The sequence below is a fragment of the Dasypus novemcinctus genome, chromosome 1, assembly GCF_030445035.2.
Source record: "Dasypus novemcinctus isolate mDasNov1 chromosome 1, mDasNov1.1.hap2, whole genome shotgun sequence".
In the NCBI taxonomy this organism is placed as follows: Eukaryota; Metazoa; Chordata; class Mammalia; order Cingulata; family Dasypodidae; genus Dasypus; species Dasypus novemcinctus.
The window spans coordinates 40,659,349-40,673,528 of NC_080673.1; the positions used below are offsets into that span (position 1 = coordinate 40,659,349).

The following is a 14,180-nucleotide window of genomic DNA, read 5'->3' on the forward strand; positions in this document are numbered from 1 at the left end:
ACTCCTTGTGCACATCAGCACTGCGCATGGGCCAGCTGCACATGGGTCAAGGAGGCCTGGGGTTTGAACCGCGGATCTCCCATGTGGTAGACGGATGCCCTAACCACTGGGCCAAGTCCACTTCCCATGTATGATTGTTCTGTAAACCCACTGCTCTTAAAAAAAAAAAAAAAAAGTGACTATCTGGGCTTGCTTCACAGACCTATTTTCCCAGTGTATGTTGCCAGTGTCAGCAACACCGTCACTGAATCCCTCCCTCACACAAAGTCCTTTTTAAGTTCTTTCCTCAAAAGAAGAGGACAACACTAAATTATACCATTTCTCATTTAATTGACAATATTTAATTTATACAATACCTGTGGGCTCCTATCATGAACAAGGATGTGGCCTCAGATAAGTAGCTTTCCTGAATTGTTCAGCTAGAGAAGAGCAAAGTCTGCCTTTGAACTGAGCTCTGTGATATTGAAGCCCATGTTCTCTTTCCTGCACACCATCTCCTTGCCCTTTTTACAGCATCTCTGGGCCTCAAGTGTCATCTAGAGAATGAGAAGGTAAACAGGATTCTCTCTCACATCCCTTTTCACACTAAACATTTAGTGATTTGAAGTCCCATCCCTTCCCAGTCTAACCTACTTTTGGATATAGGTTAGTTTTTCTAAATGTGTCTTGACCAGAAGACAGTCATGCTGAAACCTCCCAGAGTTCCCACAGATCTCCAGAATTAGGTCCCCAGTCCTCAGATATATAACCATAACCATGGAACCCTACTTTACGGCCTTATTCTAAATTCTCTCCTTGGTTATATTTATTTGTATATCTATAAGCTCCTTTTGAGTCACAAATGATCTCTTGCTATTTGGCAACACCTGACACAAAATCTTATCCTTAATAGTACTCAATAAATATTTTGCTAAGTTTGCCTGATTTGAATTTGGGAAAAAATAAGATTCTTGAGATGAAGATTGAAGTGTACTTCCATTTTTGTTTCTTCTATCCCAAAGCCTTTGGTTTAAATAAAACAATTTTTAAAAAATCTCATTTGATCCAAAAGAAAGAATAAAAATTAATTCTGAATTTTGCTCTCAAACTTTAATATAAGTTTTATTAAGACTCCTAGTTACTTTGGCTAATGTTTGGTTACTGTAACAGTTTATTAATGCAAGTGACCATTCTTTAAGCTGTTAAATGATGATAATTTATATGATTACTTTCAAGTTGTTTTCATGATAGTAACACTTTTTTGTACCTAGTATAGAACAGGGGAGAGGCACTGTTTTCTATTAAAGGACCACAAGGGAAAAAATTATTGAGGGTCTGTTGTGATCATATATTGCTGTATATAAACTTCCCCAGACCTTACTAGCTTAAAGCAACTGTGTTAGTTATCTATTGCTGTGTAACAAATTACCCCCAAATTTAGCAACTTCAAACAATAAATGTTGACTATCACAAAAACTTTTCAGTTTGTTGGTATGTACCAAAAATTCTGCTGAGATTTTTATTTAGATTGTGTTTACTCTGTTTATCTGAGGAGAATTGACAAGAGCATTGAGCTGTTCAATTTATGAACATGATGTATCTTTCCATTTATTTAGTTTGTATTTGGTTATTTCATCAGTGTTTGTAGTTTTCAGTATACTGATATTGCACATATTTTACAGATCTATAAGTATTTCATTTTTTGATACTGTTGTAAATCTAAAATTTTTTGATACACTTTCTTGTTGCTAGCATATAGAAATACAATTGATTTTTGTATATTGACCTTATATTCCTCAACTTTGTTAACATAATTTATTAGTTTAAGATCTTTTTTTGTAGATTCCTTCAGATTTTCTGTGTAAATAGGCATGCCTATCAACATGCCTATGTACTATGACTTTTATTTCTTCTTTTCCAATCTATATGCCTTATTTTTTCATTCCTAATTTTACTTCCTGGGACTTCAAATACAATGCTGAGTAGAAGTGGCAAGAGAAAACTTCTTTGCCTTGTTCCTAATTTTAGATGGGTAGTTTTTAGACTTTTGTAATTAAATATAATATTAGTTATTTATCAGGTTAAGGACATTTCCTATTATTTCTATTGTAGTAAGCTTTTTCCCCCTTTTAATCAAGAATATATGTTGAATTTTGTCCAATAACATTTCTGCAACTATTGAAACAATCATGTGGTTTTTATGTTTATATGATTAGTATGGTCTGTTCTGTTGTTTAATTTTTAAAATGTTGAACCAGTCTTGTATTCTTGCCATAATCCCTGCTTGGTTTTAAAGTATTGTTAATTTTTTTTATTACTAGATTGGATTTCCTCGTGTATTTTTTAGCATATTTGTATATGTAAATGAAAGATGTTGCTTTGCTGCTTTCTTTTGCTATCTTTGTCTTTTTTTTAAAAGATGGTACTGGGAATTGAATCTGGGACCTCATACATGGGAAGCAGGCACTCAACCTCTGACCTATACCCTCTTTCCCTGTCCTTTTTAAGTACATTTTTACTTAGGTTTAGGTTTCTTTTGTATGAACATGCTGCAATTTATTTCTCCATTCTACTATCAATGGATATTGGATTATCCATTAACAGTTTTGAGCTCTTAGAAACAATTGCTGCTATGATAATTTTTTTTTGGTGTGCTCATACATAGACCTTTCTGTTGAGGATATACCCAGGAATGGCATATAGCTTAATTATGGGTTATGTGTATTTTCAGCTTTAGTAGATACTGTCAAACAGTTTTCCATATTGGTTTTACCAATTTATATTTTCCAACTGCAGTATATTAAAATGCTGATTGCTGTACATTCTGTACTTGGTATTGTCTTGTTTTTAGATTAAAATGTACCCATTTTAACAGATAATAGTATTTCATGCGGTGTTAATCTGACTAGTGGTGTTGAGAGACTTTTCATGTTTATTGGATTTTTGAAATTACGTTTTGTGAAGTTTTCCTTTGGTCTTTAGTTCATCTTAAAAGTTGGGTCATCTTTTTCTTGGTGATTGAAATTGGTTTTTACATATTTAGATATGAGTCCTTTGTTGGAGATGTGCCTTTATGGTTAGTGTATTTTGTATCCTGTTAGAGAAAATTTCCATACCTCAAAGGTACAGTATTTTCCTGTCATCTTCTTACAGTCTTGTTGTTTTAAATTTTGAGGTCTTTGTAATATACCTCTTTTTACTGCATTTTCCAGGTCTGTGGATGGATGTATTTCATTTGGCTGCTTTTGATTTTAACGGTAGTAAGTTATAGAAAACCTATTGGTGTGGGTTGCTCACAAGAAAACATTTTCTATTTAACTTTTATATGTGATATTATAATTTCCGCTACATTAACATTTCTGCCAGTAACTGTTAAGATGCATGATTTTTATTCTTGTGGTTCTTTAATAGGAATTTAACAACAGTTGTTCTTGACACTAAAAAAGGCAGTTTTATTTCATAATATGCCATGATTTAGTTTTTTGGTTTTTTAAAAAATTTTGTTTGGTTTTTGAGGAGTCATAGTATGGTAGTCATAAAGACCTTCGGTTATATACATGCTGCTATATGTAAGCAGATGACATAATCTTTTTAAGGCTTTATTTGCTTATCTGTAAAATATGGAATACATGAGGTGGTTAAAATATATATAATTTTTTTTTTCAGTTGCTTAGCAAAGTGCCTGGCAAGCAGTAAGGGCTCTATGAATATTATTTAGCGCATTTATTCTTGAGTTTTTGAACTTTTAAAAAAGTGTATTTTGGCTTGAAACTTGACTCAAGGTATATGTATTATAAGTTTATTTTAAATTATTTACAGCTAACTTTTGCAAATAGTAAAATTCACTTACCAGTTTGCTCATTTCTTTTTATTTTGTGTAATACTTTAACTTTTTAGTAGCAATATAGGATGGATTTTTAAGTTCTCCCGTGTTAATTTTTTAATAAAAATAAAATGAATGCTTACTCTGTAAAATATCTTTCTACTTCATTAGCTGAACCTTAACGCTATACACTCTTTAGTTGGTCTAGGTGCTTTTTAAAAGGTGGTAACTAGATAACAAAATGTGGAGCAATACATTGTATATTGATTGCCAGGAAAAATGTTAAATAGGAATTTTTGTTTTTCTCCTAAGACATTGTTAGCATGCTATTGTTTCAATTTTTTCATCTGATATATTATAGATCTCATTCTGTAGTCTAGTAAGTTCTGCCAATGTCTTGATAATTCATTAGCTTTTTCATATATTTAATATGGAGTTTCTGTTATATAATTATTTTAGAAAGATTTGTCTTATATTTGCCAAGTCCCCAAGTTTCAGCGTGTGTTTTGGGTTTTAAAGTGTAACACAAAAACAAATTACCCTCATATCAAATGGGATTTGTGAGCAGATTTTACAGTGTATGTGTAACTTCTGAAGTTGAAAATGTATCTCTTATTTATTTATTTTTTATTGTTTAGGAGGTTTCAGCCATCATTGGGATTTTTAAAAGACTATCTAAATATTTGGTGAGTACGTATTCTCTATGTTAAATATATTTCTTGTTACTTAAGTTTACTTGTATGTTACATTTATGATGTTTACAATTTACAATGTAAATTACGAAACTAATTTACATTTCTTTTACTTTTTACCCAATTACTGGAATTTCTTCTCTATAACTATTTTGATACCCTTCTGATCCTTTTTACAAATTGTATCCAGAAAATTCTTCTGGTGTACACCCTAAGTATTAAGAGTTTAATGAAAGAAATGGTCTTTGTGGGCAGGAATGGTAATACTTTTTGAATGAAATGTGACTTTTCTCCTTGAAATTAAAAAAAAAAAAAGTTCTATAAGCAGCCAAAACTAGTATAAATTTCTTTAGCTATCCATGACTTGACCTGATTAGGTCTTTGTTTGCTACAACATGTCAACATGAAGACTATTACTCTGATCAGCTTCTGTGCTGTGTTCTTTATCTGGAATACTCTCATTCCTTTGTTCCAGTATTAAAATATGGAAAAATTGGCAGGTTTCTGTAGTTAAAAATTTCATAAACAAATGATTTCACTAGATAAAGCTTTTTATCTTTTTATTTTGAATTAAGATAGGAGAATCAATCTCAGTTGTGCTTTATACATAGTGTTTTAGACTTATGTGCTATGGTGACTATATAAAACAAAGCTTTGGTTAAGTGTGAAAGAATTTAAAGTTATTAAATATACTTCAAAAGTGGAGGGGAAGTATTAAGGCATTGGATAAACAAGCGTTCTAATATAGTTTTTTGGTGGTTGTTTTTAATATAGTTAATCAAAGATTTTAAAGGATGAATACATTTATTTGATTAGTTAAAGGAGATTTCCTAGGTACGTGAAAAAATATTTAATGATAAACATTGGTTTCTTTTTTTATTCTTTTAATATATTTGAAATAGTACTCAACCAAATGATGTTTCTGAAATTCTATAGTAATCATAGTGGTTGCTTAAATATGCAACAATTATACAATTCTATTTACTACATATTCATTAAGAAAGTAACTGATTTCCGGAGGTACATTAGAAAAGAGCTTACTGTTGGTTTTTCCTTATTAATGCATATATTTGAGTTAGTCTTTAGGGAAGCAATGCATCTTTGTATTGTTGTATATATTACATCCTTGAAAATTTATTTGTTTTTAGTTTTTCATAGCTTTATTGAGCTATATGTCATATACCAGAAAATTCATCCCTTTAAAATATACATTTCAGTGGTTTTTAGTATTTTCACAGAGTTGTGCAATCATCTCTATTACCTAATTTTACTACACTCACATTTCCCCCACAAACAAAACCAAAACCAAAACTCACACGTAACTATTAGTAGTTACTTTCCATTTGTTTCCAACACTCCCAACTCTAGGCAACCATTAATCTACTTTTTCTTTCTATGGATTTGCCTTTTCTGGACATTTTGTATAAATAGGATTGCATAATATGAGGGCTTTTGTGTCTGCCTTCTTTGACTTACCATAATGTTTTCAAGGTTCATGCATGTTGTAGCACATATCAGCACCTCATTCACTTTTATGGATGAATAAAATTCTATTCTTTGGATATATCACTTTTTGTAAATCATTCAGCAGTTGATGGATGTTTGGTTATTTCCATTTTTTGCTATTAGGAATGTTCCTACTATGAGCATTCTTGTCTGAGTTTTTTGTGTAGACAAGTTTTCATTTCTCTTGGGTCTATGCATACAGGAATGGAATTGCTAAGTGATATGGTAACTCTGTGTTTAACTTTTTGAGGAATTGTCAAAATGGCTGCATCACTTTACAACCCACCAGCAATGCATAGGGTTCCAGTTTCTTTACCATCCTCATTGACACTTACTGTTATCAGTCTTTTGTATTTCAGCTATCATTGTGGGTGTGAAGTGGTAGCTTATTCGGATTTTTTTTTCTTTAAAAATTATTTTTGTTTTTAACTTTATTTTGTACATTTAATAATTGAGAATATAAACAATTAAAAAATAAAGAGAAAACAGTTGAATAAAAACATGAATTTCTCAGATACTGGGTACATATGAATTTCTTTTTTTGAATTACATAATGTGTTACACAATATATTTGGTTCATAGTAACATGATCATACAGTGTTTGTCCTTTTATGTCTAGCTTGCTTTATTCAACATAATGTCTTCAGGTTCATCCATGTTGTCATATGCTTTACGACTTCTTTTCTTTCTACAGCTGCATAATATCCCATTGTGTGAATATACCACAGTTTGTTTATCCATTCATCAGTTGATGGACACCTGGTTTGTTTCCATTTTTTGGCAGTCATGAATAATGCCACTATGAACATTGGTGTGCAGATGTCTGTTTATGTCACTGCTCTCAGTTCTTCTGGGTATATACCCAATAGTGGTATTGCAGGGTCACATGGCAAGTCTATATTTAATTTCTTTAGGAACTGCCACACAGTCCTCCACAGTGACTGTACCATTCTGCATTCCTACCAACCGTGAATAAGCATTCCTATCTCTCCACATCCTCTCCAACACTTGTAGTTCTCTGTCTTTTTAATAGTAGCCATTCTGATAGGTCTGAAATGATACTCATTGTAGTTTTGATTTGCATTTTCCTAATCATTAGTGATGTTGAGCATTTATTCATGTATTTTTTTGCCATTTCTATTTCTTCTTTGGATAAATGTCTTATTCAGTTCTTTTGCCCATTTTTTAATTGAGTCATTTGTCTTTTTATTGTCGAGTTGTAGCATCTCTTTATATATCCTGGATATTAAATCCTTACTGAATATGTGATTTTCAAATATTTTCTCCCATTGAATTGGCTGCTTTGTCACCCGTTTGACAAGTCCTGAGGTGCAAAAGTGTTTAATTTTGAGGAGGTCCCATTTATCTATTTTTTCTTATGTTGCATGTGCTTTGGGTGTAAGATCCAAGAAACCACCACCTAGTATAAGGTCTTGAAGATGTTTCCTTATATTTTCTTCTAGTAGTTTTATGGTCCTGGTTTTTTATTTAGGTCTTTGATCCATGTTGACTTGATTATTTTATAGGGAGTGAGATTGGGGTCCTCTTTCATTCTTTTGGTTATAGATATCCATTTCTCCCAGCACCGTGTGTTGAAGAGACTGTTTCGTCCTGTTAAAATTAACTTGGTAGGTTTGTTAGAAACCAGTTGACTGGATAGGTGAGGGTTTATTTCTGAATTCTCAGTTCTATTCTATACTGATCAATGTGTCTATCTTTATGCCAGTACCATGCTGTTTCTATCACTGTAGCTTTGTAATATGTTCAAGGTCAGCAGTGAAATTCTTCCCATGTTGCTCTTCTGTTTTAGAATGCTTTTGGCTATTTGTGTGCACTTGCCTTTCTAAATGAATTTTCTAATTCTGTAAAGTAAGCTGTTGGGATTTTGATTGATATTGCATTGTCTGTAAATCAGTTGGGATAAGATTGACATTTTCATGATATTTATTCTTCCAATCAAACACAAAATGTCTTTCCATTTGTTTAGGTCTTTTAAAATTTCTTTTAGCATTGTTTTGTAGTTTCTGTACTTCTTTGATTAAATTAATTCCTAGGTATTTGAGTCTTTTTCTTGCTATTGTAAATGGTATTTTCCCCCTGATTTCCTCCTCAAATTGTTCAGTACTAGTGTACAAAAACATTACTGGTTTTTGCATGTTGATCTTGTATCCTGTCATTTTTCCAAATTCATTTATTAGCTCATGTAGCTTTGTCATGGATACTTAAGAATTTTCTAAGTACAGGATCATGTCATCCACAAACAGTGAGAGTTTTATTTCCTCTTTTTCTATTGAATGCCTTTATTTTTTTTTTTCTTGTCTAATTGCCATAGCTAGAACTTGTAGTTCAATATTGAATAACAGTGGTGACAGTGGGCATAGCAGTTTGATATGGTTATAAACTCCAGAAATAGATATTAGATTATGTTTGTAATCTGGTCTGTACCTGGGTATGGTTAAGTTATGATTAGCACTTTTGATTGGGCCATGTCATTAGGGCTTTGAATCCCCACCCCTTGGTGGGTAGGGACTCACAGATAAAAGGCATGGCAAAGGAAAGAGTTTAGGAGGTCTTAACGTTGGAGTTTTGATGTTGGACTTTGATGCTGAAGTCTTAAGCTGGCACCCTGGGAATTAAGCACACAGAGGAAAGAGAAGCAAGCCCCAGGAAGAAAGGAACCTTGAACCCAGAGAAAAGCAAGACCCTGGAAGGGAGGAACCCAAGAAGCCTGAACCCTCGTAGATTTCAGCAGCCATCTTGCTCCAACACATGCAAATAGACTGGTGAGGGAAGTAACTTATGCTTTATGACCTGGTATTTGTAAGCTCCTACCCCAAATAAATACCCTTTGTAAAAACCATCAGTACCCCTTTGGCTGACTGATACAATGGGCTTCCTTGTCTTCTTCCCGATCTTAGAGGGAAAGCTTTCAACCTTTCCCTGTTGAGTACGATGTTGGCTGTGGGTTTTTCATATATGCCTTTAGTCATATTAAGGAAACTTCCTTCTATTCCTATCTTTTGAAGTGGTTTTATCAAGAAAGTGTTTTATCAAGAAAGGATGCTGGATTTTGTTTAATGCCCTTTCTGGATTGAGATGGTCATGTGGTTATTTCCCTTCACTTTGTTAATATGGTGAATTACATTGATTGATTTTTTCATGTTGAACCAGCATTGCATACCCTGAATAAATCCCACTTGGTCGTGATGTTTAAGTCTTTTGATATGCTGTTAGATTTGATTTGCAAGTATTTTGTTGAGGATTTTTGCATTTATGTTCGTTAGAGAGATTGGTCTGTAATTTTCTTTTCTTGTAGCATCTTTGTCTGGCTTTGGTATTAGGGTGATGTTGTCCTCATAAAATGTGTTGGATAGTTTTCCCTCCCTTTCAGTTTTTTGGAAGAATTTAAACAGGGTTGGTGTTAATTATTTTTGAAATGCTTAGACTTTTCTGGGAAATTTTTGATGATGGATTCAATGTCTGTAAATTTGGTTTGTTAAGTCCTTCTATTTCTTTTAGCATCAGTGTAGGTTATTTGTGCATTTCTAGAAATTTGTCCATTTCATCTAGGTTGTTTAGCTTGTCGGCATACAGTTTCTTGTAATATCCTCTTATGATCCTTTTTATTTCTATCATAACTTCCCTCCTTTCATTTCTGATTGTATTTATTTGCATCTTCTCTCTTGTTTTCTTTGTTAGGATTTGTCAATTTTATTGATTTTCTCAAAGAACCAGCTTTTGGTTTTGTTGATTTTTCTTTTTTCTTTGGGGGTTTCAATTTCATTTATTTGTGCTCTAATCTTTATTATTTCTTTCCTTCTGCTTGCTTTGGGATTGTTTTGCTGTTCTTTTTCTGGTTTCTCTGGGTTGTTCATTTAAATCTTTGTGTTTAGCTCTTTCTTCTTTTTTAATGTAGGCATTTAGGGCTATAAATTTCCTTCTCAAGATTGCCTTCACTGTATCCCATAAGTATTGATAAGTTGTGTTCTTGTTTTCATTTGTCTCAATATATTTACTGATTTCACTTGCAGGTTTTCTTTGACCCACTGATTATTTAGGATGATAATCACACACACATTTGCAAATTTACTTTTTTCCTGTCTGTTATTGATTTCCAGTTTCTTTCCATTATGATCTGAGAAGGTGCTTTGTATAATTTCAGTCTTTTTATAATTATTGGGAGCTGCATTGTACCCTAACGTGTGTTCTATCCTGGGAAAATATCCATGGGCACTTGAGAAGAGTGTATAACTTCTTCAGTTTGGATGCAGTGTTCTGTATATGTCTGTTAGGTCTAACTTGTTTATCATATTGTTCAAGTTCTCTGTTTCCTTGTTGATCTTTTGTCTAGTTGTTGTAATGATGTGAATGGAGCGTTGAAGTCTCCAACGATTATTGTAGAGATGTCTATTTTTCCCTTCAGTTTTGCCAGAGTTTGTCTCATGTATCTATGCACCTCAGTTAGGTGCATAGATATTTATGACTGTTATCTTTCTGGTGGATAGCCCCTTTTATTAATATATAATGGCCTTCTGTATCTCTTATAATATTTTGAATTTAAAGTCGATTTTGTCTGATAATAGTATAGCTACCCCTGCTCTTTTTTGGTTACTATATGTATGGTATATCTTTTTCCATCCTTTCTCTTTCAGCCTTTTTTTTTTATCTCTGGGTCTGAGGTGAGTTTCTTGTAAGCAGCATATGGTTTTCCTCATGTTTTTTATCCATTTTGTCAGCTTGTATCTTTTGATTGGGGAATTTAATCCATTCACTTTCAGTGATATTACTGTAATTGCACTACTTACTTCCACAATTTTATTCTTTGGTTTTCATATGTTATATCATATTTTTGTCTGTCATTTTACTCTTTGGGTTATCCTTTCTACTGTTCTTTCTTCTATACTTTCCTCCAAGCCTCTCTCTTCTGTCCATTTATTTCAGGTTCTAAGGTTTCTTTTAATATTTCCTGCAAAGTTGGATTCTTTTTTGCAAACTCTCTTAGTTTCTGTTTGTTTGTTAATATTTTATACTCTCATATTTGAAGGACAGTTTTGCTGGATAAAGAATCCTTGGCTGGCAGTTTTTCTCTTTTAGTATCCTAATTGTGCCATACCACTGTCTACTCACCTCTGTGGTTTCTGAAGAGAAATCCGTGCTAAGTCTTATTGGGTTTCCCTTGTATGTGATGGTTTGTTTTTTCCCTTGCTGCTCTGAGAATTTTCTATTTATCTTTGAGATAGGGTATTCTGAGTAGTATGTGTCCTGGAGTAGGTCTATTTGGATTTATTTTGATTGTGGTATGGTGTGCTTCTTATACATGTAAATTCATTTCCTTGTGACAGTTGGGAAGTTTTCAGCTATTATTTCCTCAGATACTCTTTCTGCTCCTTTTCCCTTCTCTTCTTTTTTTGGTATTCCCATGACATGTATGTTGTTGTATTTTGTGTTGTCATTCAACTCTGTGAGCCCATGGCTCAATTTTTCTATTCTTTTCTCCAATGTCAGCTGTTCTGTTTTCTGTATCACGTATCCTTTCTTCTATCTTTTGAGTCTGCTGTTTATGCCTCTAACGTGTTTTTTATCTCACCTATTTTGTCTTTCATTCTCATGAGCTCTCTTTTACTTTGCTGTTCAGGATTTCAAATTCTTCTTTGCACTCTTTCAGTGTCGTCTTGATGTCATTTATCTCTTTAATCATATCATCTTTCAGATCATTAATTTGATTTTAGATATTTGTGTGCATCTCACTGATTAGCTCTCTTAAATCTTGTGTCTCTTCTGGGGCTTTGATATATTCCTTTTCTTGGGTTATGTCTTCTCTTTTCTTAGTATGGCTCATAAACTTGCTGATGTCTAGGCATCTGATTAGGATGTAGTTTACACAGATACTCATTTTCTTTCTCTTTTGTAGGGATTTAGTGACAGGAGGCTGTGTGTTAACACTGCTCTTTGATTCTTGGCTTTACCTGGATTGTTAGGCTTGTTCCTGCTACTTGCTCAGCTAGGCACTGGACACAGTAATTGGTTGTAGACTTGCTTTCTAGGGCCTTGGGGTGGGAAGCTATAGAGGCCAGAAAAAGCCTCTCCTACTTATTTTTAATTTTCTTGCTTGCGCTTTTAGTTTGCCAGCAAATGGCGCTCTTTGGCAGCTTTCAGTTCAATGCCTGGTTGTAGAGTATTTGTTGCAACACAGATCAGATCAGTATGATAGAGCTTCCTGCCTCAAGGCCAACGGCCTTGTAATTCAAACTTTCTTCAGACAGTTCTCCAGCCGTCTCTGGAAGCCCCATCCCTTTTCCGGGCTAGGAGATATTTCCACTCCCCTGTAAGTCCTCAACATTCATTCCTGGTTAGTAGAGAAGGAGATTGGGAGGGTCATATATCTTTAGCCTCTTTTGCTTCCTGAGGCAAACAATATTCCACCTGGCCTGGAAGGGCTGTTGGGACACAGCAGACCAAATTTGTGGGTCAGAAGCTTAGGCTGTATCACTCTCTCTTCCCTTTCCTGTGGTGGTAGATCCACGGAGCCCTAATATGTCTGTCGTCGCAGGCCATAGGCCTGAGAATTCTAAAGTGTCTTTAGTGTGGGGAAGGGTGCTGCTGGTTTCAACTCACAGTTCTGTAGTCAATTTCCTTCCTTTGTCTCTTTCCTCTGGGCGGTGTTCAGCCTTTGCCTGGTGTCCTAAACCTTGGATATCTTTTTCTAGGCTATTTTAGCCTGTCCTGTAGCTATTTTTCTGGAGGAGAAGCCAGTCTTTTTAGTCCAACATCTTCCTGGAAGTCTCACATTCTGGTTTTGATTTGCATTTCCTCCAGAAACTAATGATGTTGAACATTTTAAGGCCATTCATATATCTTCTTTGGAGAAATGTCTGATTAATCTTTCACACATTTTTGGTTTGTATTGTTTGAATTTTAAGAATTCTTTATGTATTCTGGAAAGTAGTCCTGCATCAGATACATGATTTACAAATATTTTCTCCCAAACTGTGGATTGTCTTTTTTACTTTTTTGATGTTATCCTTTGAAGTACAAAAATTTTTAATTTGGGGGGAATCTACTTTATTTTTTATTTTATTTCTTGTTCATTTGATGCCATGTTACATAAAAAAATTATTTTAAAATAAGCACTTTTTGATAGTCTGGGTCTGTGACAAGATTTTAATTATCAAAGGACTATAAAGTATTGGTGTTTGAAAGCCAAATCCCAAAGGAAACAATTTTTATTTTTGCTTCTAATTTCTCAGCTAATTGTTTAAAGCAAAATCTTTTGTTTAGAATCTCATGTGTTATTATGAAAATGTTAGCTACAGATAATATGTTTGTAGATATTAATCTTGGAAATTCATATTTAGATTTTTGAATTAGAGAAGGGAGAGACCATTCTTAATAGTTTAGTTTACCATGGGCAATTACGTCCTTCATACCTTAATAATCCAATTCCTTTTAGAGTAAGAGTGTTAATAGAGTTCCCTTTTTAAATCTTTCTTTTGAAAGTGAGAATAGATTTTGAGGATCTTAATGATTTTAATCTTGTAATGGTTACTTGTAGTCAGTAATATTTAGATGTTGTTATAAATAGACATATGGAAAATGTAATTTTCTTCTGTTTTATTAGGTATGTGGTATAAATTTTTAGTTCCTTATTTTGTGATAATTATATCAGTTGAAGGGATATCTACGATATACTGGCTTATAATGTGGTCCAAATTTCATTACTGGGAGGAAGAAAATGGTGTGTAAGGATAAGAGGTTATAATGTTAAGTGTAATAGATGTGTTTTTACTAGGGGTATTGAGTGTTTTGTTCTTACCTTTCATATTACGTGACAATATTCTGTTTTAATTTTAAACAACCAAAAGGCCAAACAACCAAAAAGCTAAACAACCAAAAGGCTAAACAACCAAAAGGCTAAACAACCAAAATTTTTAATGAAATTTAATGAATTTTTAATGAAATTAAAAATTTTTAATGAAATTTAATGAAATTAAAAATTTTTAATGAAATTTAATGAAACAACCAAAAGGCCAAACAACTAAAAAGCTAAACAACCAAAAGGCTAAACAACCAAAAGGCTAAACAACCAAAATTTTTAATGAAATTTAATAGAGTTAAGACCATTGATATTCTTCTATTAGATTTAAAATCATGTCCTTTGATTAACAATCATTTGAGTGCCC

At 33.2% G+C, this 14,180-nt stretch overlaps 1 protein-coding gene across 4 annotated transcripts in view; it reads left to right on the top strand.

Annotated features, from left to right (window-relative positions):
- Positions 1–14,180, top strand: part of FBXW7 (F-box and WD repeat domain containing 7) — a 239,613-nt gene that overhangs the window by 72,892 nt on the left and 152,541 nt on the right. For 2 of the 4 annotated variants that reach the window (XM_058281351.2, XM_058281448.2), the window contains exon 2: positions 4,441–4,488. The exons of the other annotated variants lie outside the window; for them this stretch is intronic. The gene's annotated coding sequence lies outside the window, so the exon portion shown is untranslated. The remainder of the gene's footprint in view (positions 1–4,440; positions 4,489–14,180) is intronic. 4 annotated transcript variants of the gene reach the window in all.